At 38.0% G+C, this 14409-nt stretch overlaps 1 long non-coding RNA gene across 1 annotated transcript; it reads left to right on the top strand.

Annotated features, from left to right (window-relative positions):
- Positions 1-417: 417 nt before the first annotated feature.
- LOC119864722 lies at positions 418-13323 on the top strand. The gene is made up of 3 exons (XR_005369032.1): positions 418-1127; positions 1200-1302; positions 12926-13323. It is a non-coding gene; the product is annotated as an uncharacterized LOC119864722 (long non-coding RNA).
- Positions 13324-14409: the final 1086 nt, after the last annotated feature.

The raw sequence follows: 14409 nt of genomic DNA, 5'->3' as shown, positions 1-14409 counted from the left end.
CTACATTTCAGCTGAATCAAACTGCATGTAGTTTGTTGATCACACTATATATATCTTTGACTATTTCTTTATGGTTCCCTTTGGCTGGAATACCCTTCCCAACATTGCACCCTAGATTCACTGGGAAAAATTACTTGTGCTTAAGACTCACTTCAAGTGTAACCTCTTTTATAATGCCTGTCCTATCTCTCTCTGGGTGCCAGTGAGATGTCCTTTCAAGTCCATCTCTTACCAAGTAGAAGTAACCTCTCTTTTTCTGCCCAATGTGGACAGATAGGTTTTCTTTACAGGACTCATCACATTTTACTACATTCCTTTATACTCCTGTCAATCTCTCTTTCTAAACTGTGGATTTTATGAATGGGGAGGTTGAGTGTAGTTTAATTCCAGTGTCTGGCACTTAGTAAATGTTCAATAAATGTATGTTGAATGAATAATTGAATTAATAGTGAATATATGGGGGACTATGGCTCTATGAAGTAAGTAGGTAATAATATTTATATAAGATTAAAAGCGATTAATGAGCTTCCCAAGATCATACCATAGTAATTTGAGGGCTACAACTCAAATCCATATTTTTTAGCTTAATGCTTCCCCCACCCAGTGTGGCCTTCCAAATTTAAAATGCCAACATTAAAAATAGTGTATAAAAGAACAATAAAACACACTTATTCCAATTATTGAGTCTTTTTAAATAGGTGGATAAACTAATCTGATTCTTTCAACATATTTAATTGAATCTGTTTCCTGATGCTCCTACTTTGTCTCATTTATGAAATATTTCATTAAAATCCAGTAAAGGCACTATATAGTTGTGTTAGTAAAGTCTTGACATGAATATTATCCAAATCCAAGCAGTTATAAACATTTGCAAATTCTTTCTTTCAAAGTAATCTCATAATTTCTTTTCTCCCATTTTCCATCCCAGTGGTAATGAAAATAGCACGGACATTGGACCGGAGCCTTTGGCCTGTATTGGCTTACTGGTTATATGACCTTATCCCAAGTCATCTTGCCTGTATGCCTTAGTTTGCTTACCTACAAAATGAGAAGAATGATACCTATTTCATAGCATTACTGTGAAGATCAAGTGAGATAGAATATGCCCAATGCCTGGTACATATTAGGTATGCAAAACATGTCAATTCCCTCCTTACATGAATTTAGTTCATTAAAAAAATAGACATTGTATTTTTCAGAATGCAGTGAGATCAATTTGAAGATCATGTCTTCCAAAGCAGCCTGAAGTTTCTTCAAGGCAAAGATGACATGTCATTCATCTTTTCTACAGTCTCTCACACGGTAAATAAATATTTCCCGATTGCTGGTCATTTACATCAGGCATGTATATTTATAAAATACTTTTCAATAACTTCTTTGCTTATCATTTACTATGTGCTTTAAAAGAAGCTATACATTTTCCTAGAACTTCAGGTGGTGACCAGTGAAAGATGACTGATTATGGCCTTTGTATTTTGTCACCATGCTGTGTCTTTCTGGATGGGGCTCAGGCAGAGAATCAGAAACAAAACTCATTTGGCCTCACATCATCTGGCTTTTATACTAACTCCATTTTTTATAAGCTCTGGAGGAATGAGGCTTCAGATTAAATTAGTCTTCTTAGAGCCTGCTATTAGAAGTCTAATATATACTGTATTTAATTTTTAGTTTGCATATATGCAATTACAATAGTCATTTTCAAATGAATATTTACATGTTCCCGCATAGTCTAGACAACTGTTAATTTTTAGATTGAGCATATCTGTGCTACCTCATACGAACAGAAAATCTCCCATTCATTGAGTAGCTAAGACCAGGACATTTGAAACCATTAGAGAGGTTTTATATATGTTTTATCATTTGATCCTTACAATGACCCTGTAAATTAATTATTATCCCCATTTTACAAATTAAAACAACAACAACAACAACTGGGTTCCATGAAGTTAAGGATTTGTCTCAGGGTCCCTTAGATAGTAAGTTGTAGGACTGAAAATGAGATCCATATATCTGGTTATAAAACTGCTACTCTTGTAATGATACCAATATTTTCCAATGAAGAGACAAAAAATAAGAATACAGAAACAAATAATCTGGGATGATGTGCCTAAACATAAATAAGGACAAGGTCTATCATAGACACAGGTAGTGTAAAACATCACTGAACAAATTCAGATATGTGTTTCAGAAAAATGCAATGTTTCTTGTGGAAGAGAATTATTATAAATGTTTCTTTTTGGAAAAACCTATAGTTTATCAGAAAAGTATTTTTTAATAATTTGAAATTGTTGAAGAAGGCTAAGATGTCTTAATAAAGCTACATTAGACTAGCCAAATTGTTGTATAATAACATACACTCGCGGTTTGGAAAGTTCTATTTTTACCTCCACAAATATTTCCTTCAGGCACATTAGGGACGCTTAGCTTCTGGGAGTTGGCTCCTCAAACTGATTTGCAGGTTCCTACTTACTTCAGATGTATACTTTCCTGTGTGAAAGTAGAAGTTCAGTATTGATCAGATGTTTACCAACTAGCTTTCTTGTTGTAGGTTCCATAACTTAGGAGGAATGTATAAGAATTTGTCTCATGTGTTAAGGAATGAGAATTATATGTGGGTAGTAAATAAGATTCATGCATATTGGTTACTAAGTACATGGGAATTAATTTAGATCATCTGCCCTCCTGAGCAAAAACTATTGTGACCTGCTAGTTCTAGCTCAAGTGCCACTATCGCCCAAGGTCATAATTGTTTATTTTTGCCATTAGGAAGAATTTCTTAAAGTTAACAAAGATAAATTATCTACTTTGGATATGTTAGCTTTTAATTGGTAGTATGGCTCATTTCTTGTGAACATATGATTCTCAGCTTTAAGTGGATTTTAGAGTACTATAAACGTAATTTAGATTCCCATTTTATTTGACTCCTGGAGAACCATATGCAATTCTTTTGCTATAGAAGAATTAATCCAAAATCCATGTTTATTATTTGACTTTCCTTGTCTCTTGCTTAATTTAATTGATAAAGAGATACCTTTAATTTTAGGGACTTGGGTTCTCTTACAATTTGGGGGCTTGGCAGAAACAGTGGACAATTCATGTCATCTTCATTTGGCTCAGTGAGAGTGTGTCTTTTTCTACATGGTCTCTGAATCATCCTTAGAAAAATCATGTGCTTTGTCCATGTAGTCAGCTCATAGGAGCTCCACAGCATTCCACAAAGTAGAAATCCAAAGAGGAAGATGACCTCATGAGAATCAAAAACTTCAGTTTCAGAATTATTGAAGCAATTTAAACAGAGTTTAAAAATTTTTTTTAAGATTGTATTTATTTCTTCGCAAGAGACACACAGAGAGAGAATGGCAGATGAGAAAAACAAATGTAAGGAGAAGAAGGGACTTCCCCTGAGAGAAATACAAATTAAATGAAAATGAAATAAAATAAATTAAGTCATATTTTGAATATTCACAGTTCTATCCATGGTATGGACCCACCTAGAACATAGAGTGTACAATAGATGTCAGAGGCATAGAACCTGACCGAGTAGAAAAAGATCTAAACTTGGACCAGAACAGAAGCACAGAGCATTATGTCCTACTGAGGGAAGATCAACAATTAACATCAGACCCACACTCTATGCTCATTGAAAACTGTCATTTAACTACCTATCTTATATGAGTTGTGTATGGTTTATCCCATTTAGAGTTTGTATTTTCTTAACTAATCCCTTTCATAGATAGTCTTCTGCAGATTCCCTTAAGATACTGGTAAGGGGGATGTCAGTACTAGATGGACCCAAATGACCTTTACACTTGCCATCCTGGTTCCCAGATTGGGTAGACCAGTCATGTACCCAGCACATCCATGTTGATTGATTAGACACTTGGATTAAGGGGCATACTAATCCTTTAAAATTATGTTTGATCCTCAAATATATTTCCTTTGTGAATTAAACAACTAAACATCATCCCTGTATTTATTCCTCTCATCTACATTAGTGGATTAGAATGCATTTTTATTCCCCCAAATTTGTTTCTAGTGAAAGCCAGTACTGATTCAGGAGAACTGCTTTAGAGCTGGTATGTACGTACCCACAGAGGTGGCCATTAGGGAGTACCTGGTCAAGAAATAAGTATGGAATGAGTATAAGGCCAGACTCTTAGCTCAGCAAATGAAGATATGAAGCAGACTCACTGGCTCGGGTCATTTTTATTTTTAACGAAAAGTCCTAAAAGAGATTGAAAAACACAATTAGAACGTATTTCAGCATGCTCTTAGAAATGCCATTGTAGGGGTCAAGGCATGGGGTTTATTTAGTTTGCTTAACTAAACGATGCCCCTCCCTAACTTGTCCAAAGCTCTACCTGGTAACTTCCTCATACTGGAAAATATAATTGAAACTTGATAAGACATATTGTTGTTTTTTTTGAATTGTGTGTTTAAGATTTAATTAGTAAAGTGGTATCGCTGCACATTAGAAATTGTTCTCAATACATTTGTTAGTGATAAAAGCAGTCTATAAAATTATGACTAATATGTTTTCAATAAAGGTATATATATGCATTTTTACAGTATAGTATATGGCACAAAATTTTAACAACGATAATCTAGTAATGATGTATTTTTTTGGTGTTTTAAAGTTTTATTCTTTGACTATTCTTATATTTCCAAAAATATTTTCATAACAGATTACTGTTTATTTATTTATTTTTTTATTTTTTATTTTTTTAGTCAGATTACTGTTTAAATCAGAAAAAGAAACTTAAAAAATTCCAGTTCTGCCTAGGTTAATGTTTCTGTAAGATGAACTGCAGATTGTGAAAGACTAACATAGTAAATAAAGAGGAAAGTTCATAAAGGAAAGCTTCCTGTTATATGAGACCTGTATCTTGTCCTGGCAAAGTCAAAAATGTTACTATCATAAGACATTAGTAGATGCTTATTGACCCCCACCTCATATACCTTAGCCCACCTCCAATTTCGACTTTTAGCTCTGGATGTTGACAGCATTCCACCTCCAGTGCCCACTCTGGGAATAAGATTTTGTGGGTAAATGCCTCAGCCTCCTGATCTTTGGTGGGAGGTTTTTGAGGTATTCCTCAAAGGGTCCTGTATTAGTTACCTGTTGTGGTGTGACAAAATGCCTTAAATTTAGTTTAAAATAACAAACATTTCTTGTTCCATAGTTTCTCTAGGTCAGGAATCAGGGAGCAGGTTTGCTGGGTTGTGCTGGCTCAGAGTCTCTCACAAGGATGCAGTCATCTGAGGCATGACTGGGTCAGAAACATTCACTTCCAACACACTTATGTGACTGTTGGTAGGAGGCTTAACTTCACCCTCTGGACCTATTCCTGGGGCTCCTCACCACATGGCTTCCCCCATAGTGAGTAGTCTGAAAGAATGGGCACTTTCCAGTGTCCAAAAAGGAAGCCATAGTCTTTTTTTATGACCTAATCTCAGAAGTGACATACCATCACTTCCATTGTTTGCTATTGGTTACTCAGACCAAGGCTGGTAGAGTCTGGGAGGACATACACAGGTGTGACTACAAAGAAGTAGGTGTTGTCAGGGGCCATCTTGGAGGCTGGCTACCACGGGTCCCAGCAGGACTGAGAAGTCAATAGATAAGGCATTGCTAGGTTGTCTTTTTCTTTTTCCATGACATCCTCCTCATTCCCTCCCTTCTGCTTCCTGAGATCACCTTCACTCCAATGAAAACCCTCCCGAAAACTGACCTAAACCGAAGTCTGACTTAGATTCTCATTTCAGAGCAACCCCAAATAAGAGAAATCTTGGCTCATATGCAAAATGTCAGTTAAGGTCTTCCTTGAATTTTGTTAGTTTACCAAAAAAATGGCCTCACTTCACGTTTTTAACTTTTTATTTGAAAATAATATAAAACATCAAGTTGCAATAATAGTATAATGAGCCCCCATATATATTCATCCAGATTCACCAGTTTTTAATGTTTTGCCACATTTACTTTTATTCTCGAAAGGCCTGCATTTGAAACCCAAATAAAATATCAAATATCACTCATGCTTTGCTTTTATTCTATATTTAAAATATGACATAATTTTATTTCATTTTCATTTAATTTGTATTTTTCTCAGGGGAAGTCCCTTCTTCTCCTTACATTTGTTTTTCTCATCTGAAATGTGAAGATAATAACATTTACGGGTTAGGTGTGTTATAAAGGTTGAGTGAGCTAGTGCACATAAGACACTCAGCACATGGCCTGGCACACAGTGAGCACTCAACAAATATTAACCATTCATTCATTTTTATTAACAAATATTTATTAAGAAAGTTTTTGCTTTTATTCTTATTATATATCTTTTTAAAAAGATTTTATTTGTTTGACAGAGAGCACACAAGCAGGCCCAGTGGCAGTCAGAGGGAGAGGGAGAAGTAGGCTTGCTGCTGAGTGCAGAGCTCCATGAGGGGGCTTGATGAGGGGTTCTATCCCAGGACCTTAGGATTATGACCTGAGCTGAGGGCAGATACATAACCAACTGAGCCACCTAGGTGCCCTCGTATTGTGGATCTTTGATGACTTATAAATAATTCAATTCCAGGAGGTAAGCACTGGTAATGAGAGTTAAAATTATAGTACGTTGACAAAGATTAAATAAATTGATATCGGAGTTTGCTTCAAAATAATTTGCAGGAGGAATGGCTAGGGATGTAGATGAAACAAGATTTTGAAGCTGGATGATGGGAACATAAGGTTTCATTATATTATCTTCTTTTTTAAATGTGTTTGAAATTTTCCATAATACAAAGTTAGAAAAAAAAGTACAAAGACACAGACATACAAATCAAATTAACCACTCTCAAATGCCTGGTAAATGTCACATTTTCTCAGAGTTGGGTCATTTAATTAGTTTGAAAAATAGTAAAATGAGACAATGAATCTTAAGCTTCTGACAGCCACAAAAGTTGCCTTCATGTACCTGCACCATTAATTTGACAGCTACTTTTCCATATTATTTTAGTATTGGGCTTTGACACAAATTATGTCCAAGTATTTTACCCATAGGCTATGCCTGAATAATAAATTGTTTACTTATTTCAGGTTTATTTCATTACATAGGCATTCATAAGATTATATTTATAAATGTGATTCTTTTTTTAAGATTGTATTTATTTATTTGAGAGAGAGAGAGAGAGAGAGCACAAGCAGGAGGAGTGGCAGGCAAAGGGAGAGGGAGAAGCAGACTCCCAGCTGAGCAAGGAGCCTGAAGTGGGACTTGATCCCAGACCCTGAGATCATGACCCGAGCCAAAGGCAGATGCTGAACTGACTGAGCCATGCAGGTGCCCCTATAAATGTGATTCTTAAATCTACTAATCAATTTAGGCCCTAACCAATGGGAGCCCAAACATTTTCCATGCAACAAAAGCTGGTATAGTTTAAATTTGTATTGTGAATGGCTATATTCTGAGAGCCAAACAGCAAAATTTTCTTGAATCATCATTCTTACTTTGATAAGAAACAAATATAAGCAAGAGAGGAGTTGTAAACTTGAATAATTTCTTCGTTAGAGATCCCTGAGCATTTTTTGTGAACCTCTTGAACTCGGTCTGAAAATGACTTTTCAGATGAAAACATGTGTGTTCCACCCTTCCCTCCTTCTCCAAAATCTTGTTCCATTAATTATCTCCTCCCCAAACTGATTCTTCAATCTCTCTCCATGTTCTCACTTATGGTTGTGTGGACTAGTCTGGTCCGGTATTCCTTATCTTAAAATTCAGCAAGACTCTGCCCAGATGCCAAACTCTCGCTGATACACAGGAAGAGGACAAGAGTATATGCTATAGGTATAAAGACATTGTGGACAAAGGAAGCAGTGGCTGCTCTGTGTTCCAAGGGTAGAGGACATTAATTATGGCACTGATTTCCTTCAAGCTGCTCCTCACAAGGCCATATTTGGGCAGCTTATTCCGATGTAAATAAAAGCAGATATGTTTTTCATAACATTATGTGAGGCTCCCAAGCAACTACCTCTGAATAGGCCAGCAAGTAAAGAATAACAGAAAAAATTGCACAAAGAAGTAGCAGCAAAGGGTTCAATTTTTCCTTTCTAAGCCCAGAAACCTTTCTGGCCTCAACCTTCATGATCTACTCTGCCTATGCCTCCTCACAAAAGGAGCTGCATGTCTGACTTCATTCTTTCATCAGAAGAATAAGAAAGTGACATTTTAAAAAAGCAATGGATTTTAGTTTTTAAAGATTTTATTTATTTATTCATCACACACACACACACACACACACACACACACACACACACACACAGAGGCAGAGACACAAGCAGAGGGAGAAGCAGGCTCCATGCAGGGAGTCCAATGTGGGACTTGATCCCGGGTCTCCAGGATCACACCCAGGGCTGAAGGCGGTGCTAAACTGCTGAGCCACCTGGGCTGCCTTAAAAAACAATGGATTTTAAAAGTTTCCAAGAATGCATCCATTTCTTCCAGATTGCCTAATTTGTTGGCATATAGTTGCTCATAATATGTCCTTAAATCTTTTGTATTTCTGTGGTGTTGGTGTGATCACTCCACTTTCATTTATGTTTTTATTAATTTGGGTCCTTTCTCTTTTCTTTTTGATAAGCCTGGTTAGGGATGCCTGGGTGGCTCAGTGGTTGAGCGTCTACCTTTGGCTCAGATTGTGATTCTGGGATCCAGGATTGAGTCCCACATTGGACTCCCTGCATGGAGCCTGCTTCTCCCTCTGCCTCTCTCTCTGCGAGAAAATAAATAAAATCTTAAAAAAGAAAAAGATAATCCTGACTAGGTGCTTTCAATCTTATTAATTCTTTCAAAGAACCAGCTTCTAGTTTTGTTGATCTGTTCTACAGTTCTTCTGGTTTGTATTTCATTGATTTCTGCTCTCCTCCTTATTATTTCTCTTCTCCTGCTTGGCTTAGGCTTTATTTGCTGTTCTTTCTCCAGCTCATTTAGGTGTAAGGTTCGCTTGTGTATTTGAGATTTTTCTAATTTTTTGAGGGAAGCTTGTATTAAAATGTACTTTCCTCTTAGGACTGCCTTTGCTGTATCCCAAAGGTGTTAAACAGTTGTGTTTTCACTTTCATTAGTTTGCATGAATGTTTTTAATTCTTCTTTAATTTCCTGGTTGACCCATTCATTCTTCAGTAGGATGCTCTTTAACTTCCAAGTGTTTAAGTTCCTTCAAATTTCCTTTTGTGATTAAGTTCTAGTTTCAAAGCATTGTGGTCTGAAAATATGCAGGGAATAATCCCAATCTTTTGGTATCAGTTGAGACCTGATTTGTGACCAGTATGTGATCTGTTCTGGAGAATATTCCATGTGTATTTGAGAAGAATGTGTATTCTGTTGCTTTAGGATTGAATTTTCTGTATATATCTGTGAAGGCCATCTGGTCCGGTGTGTCATTCAAAGCCCTTGTTTCTTTGTTGATCCTCTGCTTAGATTATCTGTCCTTTGCCGTGAGTGAGGTGTTGAAGTCCCCTACTATTAATGTCTTATTATCTGTGTATTTCTTTACTTTGGTTATGGATTGGTTTATATAATTAGCTGCTCCCAATTTTGGAGCCTAAATATTTATAATTGTTAGATCTTCTTGTTAGATAGACCCTTTAAGTATAATATAGTGTCCCTCTTCATCTCTTACTAGTCTTTGGTTTAAAATATAATTTATTGGGATGCTGTATAGTTTTACAATCAAAAGAGGGCTTGGGGAACGCCGGGGTGGCTCAGTGGTTGAATGTTTGCCCTTGGCTCAGGGCATGATCCTGGCTGGAGTCCTGGGATTGAGTCTGGCATTGGGCTCCCTGTGAGGACCCTACTTCTCCCTCTGCCTGTCTCTGCCTCTCTCTCTCTCTGTTGGTCTCTCATGAATAAATAAATAAATCTTTTTAAAAAATAAAATCTAATTTATCTGATATGAGGATTGCTACCCCAGCTTTCTTTTGAAATCCATTTGCATGGTAAATGGTTCTCCATCCCCTCATTTTCAGTCTGGAGGTATCTTTGTAGACAGCATATGTATGGGTCTTGTTTTTTTTTTAAGATTTTATTTATTTATGAGAGAGAGAGAGAAAGGCAGAGACACAGACACAGGCAAAGGGAGAAGCAGGCTCCATGCAGGGAGCCTGATGTGGGACTTGATCCCGGGTCTCCAGGGTCACACCCTGGACTGAAGGCAGCACTAAACCACTGAGCAACTGGGGCTACCCAGGTCTTGCTCTAAACCACTGAGCAACTGGGGCTACCCAGGTCTTGCTTTTTTATCCAATCTGATACCCTGTGTCTTTTGATTGGAGCATTTTGCTGAGGATGTAGAGAAAGGGCAACCCTCTTACACTGTTGGTGGGAATACAAGCTAGTATAGCTACTCTGGAAAACAGAATGAAGGTTCCTCAAGAAGTTGAAAATAGAGCTACCTTACAACCCAGCAATTGCACACTATTGTGTGTGTATGTATATATATATATACATACACACACACTGTATACACACACACACACACACACACACACACACAATGAAATATAGCCCAGCCATTAGAAAGGATGCATACCTATTTACATTGATGTGGATGGAACTAGAGGGTAGTATGTTAAGTGAAATAAGTCAATTAGAGAAAGACAATTATCATATGGTTTTACTCATGTGGAATATAAGAAACCATGCAAAGAACTATAAGGGAAGGGAGAGAAAACTGGGAAGAGATCAGAGAAGGAGACAAACCATGAGAGACTCCTAACTCAGGGAATAAACAGCGTTGCTGAAAGGTAGGGGATAAGGTAATTGGGTGATGGGCATTAAGGAGGGCACTTGATGTGATGAGTACTGGGTGTTGTATGCAATGGATGAATTGCTAAATTCTACCTCTGAGACTAATAATACAGTATATGTTAACTAAATTGGGTTTTTACAAAAAAATAAAGAGCAATGGATTCTAAATTAAGATTTTCGCTGCTTGGTAACATCCTGGAAAAGGAGAATTTAAATTTTTCTCATCTGTGTCCTTACATATTTGAACTCTCTGGAAGGACTCAGTGGAAACAAACTCTATTGGGCTTTGTTTAAGTGTGTACTCAGTGCTTACTAAGAAAGGTTAGTTTGAATCCTTGGGATGGTTCCTTATTTTCATTCTCACAGTTGTTTTCCACAAGATAATTAACTTAATTCTCCTTCTACCATTCTCTGTTAATTATAGCTATGGCTTGCCGGAAATGAGTTACTACAATATTCAAAGTCAATCACATGAATTTAATGAAATTAGATATGACTGTAGTTTGGAATGGGAACCTGGTGCAGAATGTCATACATTTTCATTTTTTTCCCTGCTTTTTTCCCGTCTTACTGTACTAAATGGATTTGCTTCATTGAATCACCAGCTCTTAGAATCTAAAGCTTCCTTATACATCAGAGTTGGGATTTATTCAGTACTGTATCATCTGCATGGAGCATCTGGAACACCGTATGTGCTTAGCAAATATTTGCTCAATAGCTTTGTTTGGGTCTGTCTTCCCACTCAGTGCAGGAATCTTTTCAACTATTTTCCTTCTGCTTGGACCTTTCTGTTTCCAGGGAGTCTCTTCCTTTCTTCTTCCTTCCCATCTTTTCTCCCTTCTCTTCCTGTAGATCTATATTAAGTAAATCTATGCTGGGCACTGTGCTGGGCTCTGGAATATTAATGGTGAAAATATGCTTCCTGCCCTTGTGGAATTCACAGATGAGTAGGGAAGACAAATGTCTATTAAAAGGTCAAGCAAGAAAAGTAAAGATAAATGCTAAGGTGGAGAGCACAGAGGGCAAAGTGGCCTCCTCTGGGAGGTCAAGAAGGATTCTGTGAAGAGGGGAGAACTGAGACCTGAAGGATGAATGGCAGTTGGTTTGGTGTAGAAAAGAAGGAAGACCACCCAGGCAGAAAGACCTGGGTGTTCAAGACTGGAATATGGGGAGGACCTGAGTGTGCACCAGGGACTGCAGTCAGCTGAGTAAGGGGGGAATGGGGAAAAGCTGGGGCTGGGCACCAACAGGAAGGCCTGCCACACAGGGTCTTGTAAACTCTGCTAAGGAACTTGGACTTCATCTTAAAAGCATTGGGAAACCATCCAGTGATTTTTACAAGGGGGTGATATGATCAAGTTGGCATCCCATTCATTGCAAGTTGTGCATGCATGTGTGTGTGTGTGTGTGTGTGTGTGTTACAAAGTTCTTCCCTCTACTGACTTCAGACTGCCTCCCTATGACTTTGCCTCACCTTGTCTTGTTCTGTCTCTCTTCTGGAGCTCTCCAGAAACAAATCCACTCCCTTTTCTCAGTGATGCCTTTTCAAACGGAAGTTCTGTTTCAGCTTATTACTATCCTAATCACATTCTTCTGTACTTTCTTTATAATCAATCTTCCTAATGAAACATGGCTCATGAAGTTGAGTATAATTCTCCAGAAAGCTTTGGAGAATAACGGATATATTATTTTCTGTGGTTTGGACATCATTCTAGAGACACATGCAACACCAACTGTTTCCTATTAAGTTTGTAGTTTATCAAGTAACCCCAACCCACCCAGCCTTTTGAGATGCAAAGCTAAAATTCATAGGGTCTCTCTCATTTTGTTTTTGCTCCATTTTTTAAGCACATGTAAATACGATGGCTCTGGGGTTCAGCCCCAACATTGCCATCAGCTTGCTGTACAATTCTGGAAAGGTCACATATTCTCTCCAGGCCTTTGTGCTTTAGAGAGGGGAGAATTTCTTTCTCCAATTCTGATGTATCATTCTGTGTGGTAGGAACCCCATTCCTGAACAAGTCTTGGATTGTCTCCATCCCTCTCACTCAATATCCCCAGAGGAGTGACTGATCTGATGGGTGAATTTGGAAGGAGAACATGGACACCCATAGCTCATGCCTTCCTCTCTCCCCTTTCTTTAGGAGCAAGCCAGCACACAGAAAGGATGTGCCCTCATCTGCTCCCCTGTGCTGAAAGTTTTCCAAGGAGTGTGAGTCTCCAGATAGGCCTGCAGCATTCCAGTGGGTTTCTGTATTGGGAGGCCCACTTATGTGCAGATTTAAGCAGTTTCTTCATTATTAACTTCAACTATAATAAAATAATAGTTCTATCCTCAACTGCCTTATATCATTGTCCTATTTCTCAGTTGATTCAGATACAATACTATTTTTGGGCTCTCTCAAACAATGAAGGGATAACCAATGTTCATTTTCTAAAATTCCTGTCTTTAAAAACAGGACTTGGGATCCCTGGGTGGCTCGGCAGTTTAGCGTCTGCCTTTGGCTCAGGACATGGTCCTGGAGTCCCGGGATCGAGTCCCGAGTCGGGTTCCCTGCATGGAGCCTGCTTCCCCTCTGCCTGTGTCTCTGCCTCTCTCTCCCTCTCTCCCTCTCTCTCTGTCTCTCATGAATAAATAAATAAAATCTTTAAAAAAAAAACACAACAGGACTTTGCATTTATCCCATTAAATGTCTTTAGGTTGGTTCCAGCCTGTTCTTCACTACAGCCAGTATTAGCACTAATTGGTACCCAGTGGTCTGGAGGAGTTAACTCATGTTCTTAACCAACTAGCTAGCTCTAAGTGATGCTGACCCTGGAATACATTCAAGAAAAAGAATGCATTATACTGAAGTGTTGCCATAGTATTATTCTCAACACCATCGTACAATAATATGGAAGCTCCAGCAGTAAAATGCCATTTCTTTGGGAGGCTTAAAATCAGATATGCTCTGTATTTATTTCCACTCTGCTGTAACTAATGTCATAGGAGGTCATATGTTACACATTTGACATATCCCCTGAAAAGTTTGTCCATGGTGCCTGTCGTGCAACAAATGCAGAACTAATCACACACATTGGTGATGGTGGTGTGTCAAATTGTTAGTAGTAGTAATAGTATTTGCCAACTGCTTTACGTGATTTAAAGAACTTTCAGGTACAGTATCTCACTTGGGTTTCCCAGCAACCCTGTGCAACAGAGTAAGAAGTATAGTCTTCATTTTGCAAATGAGGATACTGGCTCAGAGGTGTTCAAAAATGTGTCTCAAACCACAAAGTATATTTAGTAGTGGAGTCAGAACCAGAACATAAGGCTTGCAAATGTCTGAAATTTGCCTCTAATCCTATGGCCACTCCAATTATGTATTATCTTCCACCCTGAATTGGTTCTTACTTACAACTCTGATATAGATGTGAATATCACACGTTCATCACTAGACTCAGTGCCCCTAGTAAATTGCCTCTTCATGTTGTTCACTGTTGTGTCTATAACACACGTCTTGTGGGCAATAGGTCCCAGCTTCCTCAGGTTAGGGGCCAAGTGCATGCTGTTTTCTCAGCACCACATTTAATGTGGAATGGCAAAACCATACTTGATTTTAAAAAGAGAATGGAGAATGTGTTTGCT

The sequence above is a fragment of the Canis lupus genome, chromosome 13 (genome assembly GCF_011100685.1).
Source record: "Canis lupus familiaris isolate Mischka breed German Shepherd chromosome 13, alternate assembly UU_Cfam_GSD_1.0, whole genome shotgun sequence".
NCBI lineage: Eukaryota > Metazoa > Chordata > Mammalia > Carnivora > Canidae > Canis > Canis lupus.
Note: the sequence above shows the minus strand (reverse complement) of the source record. Positions and strands in the feature narration are given on the sequence as shown.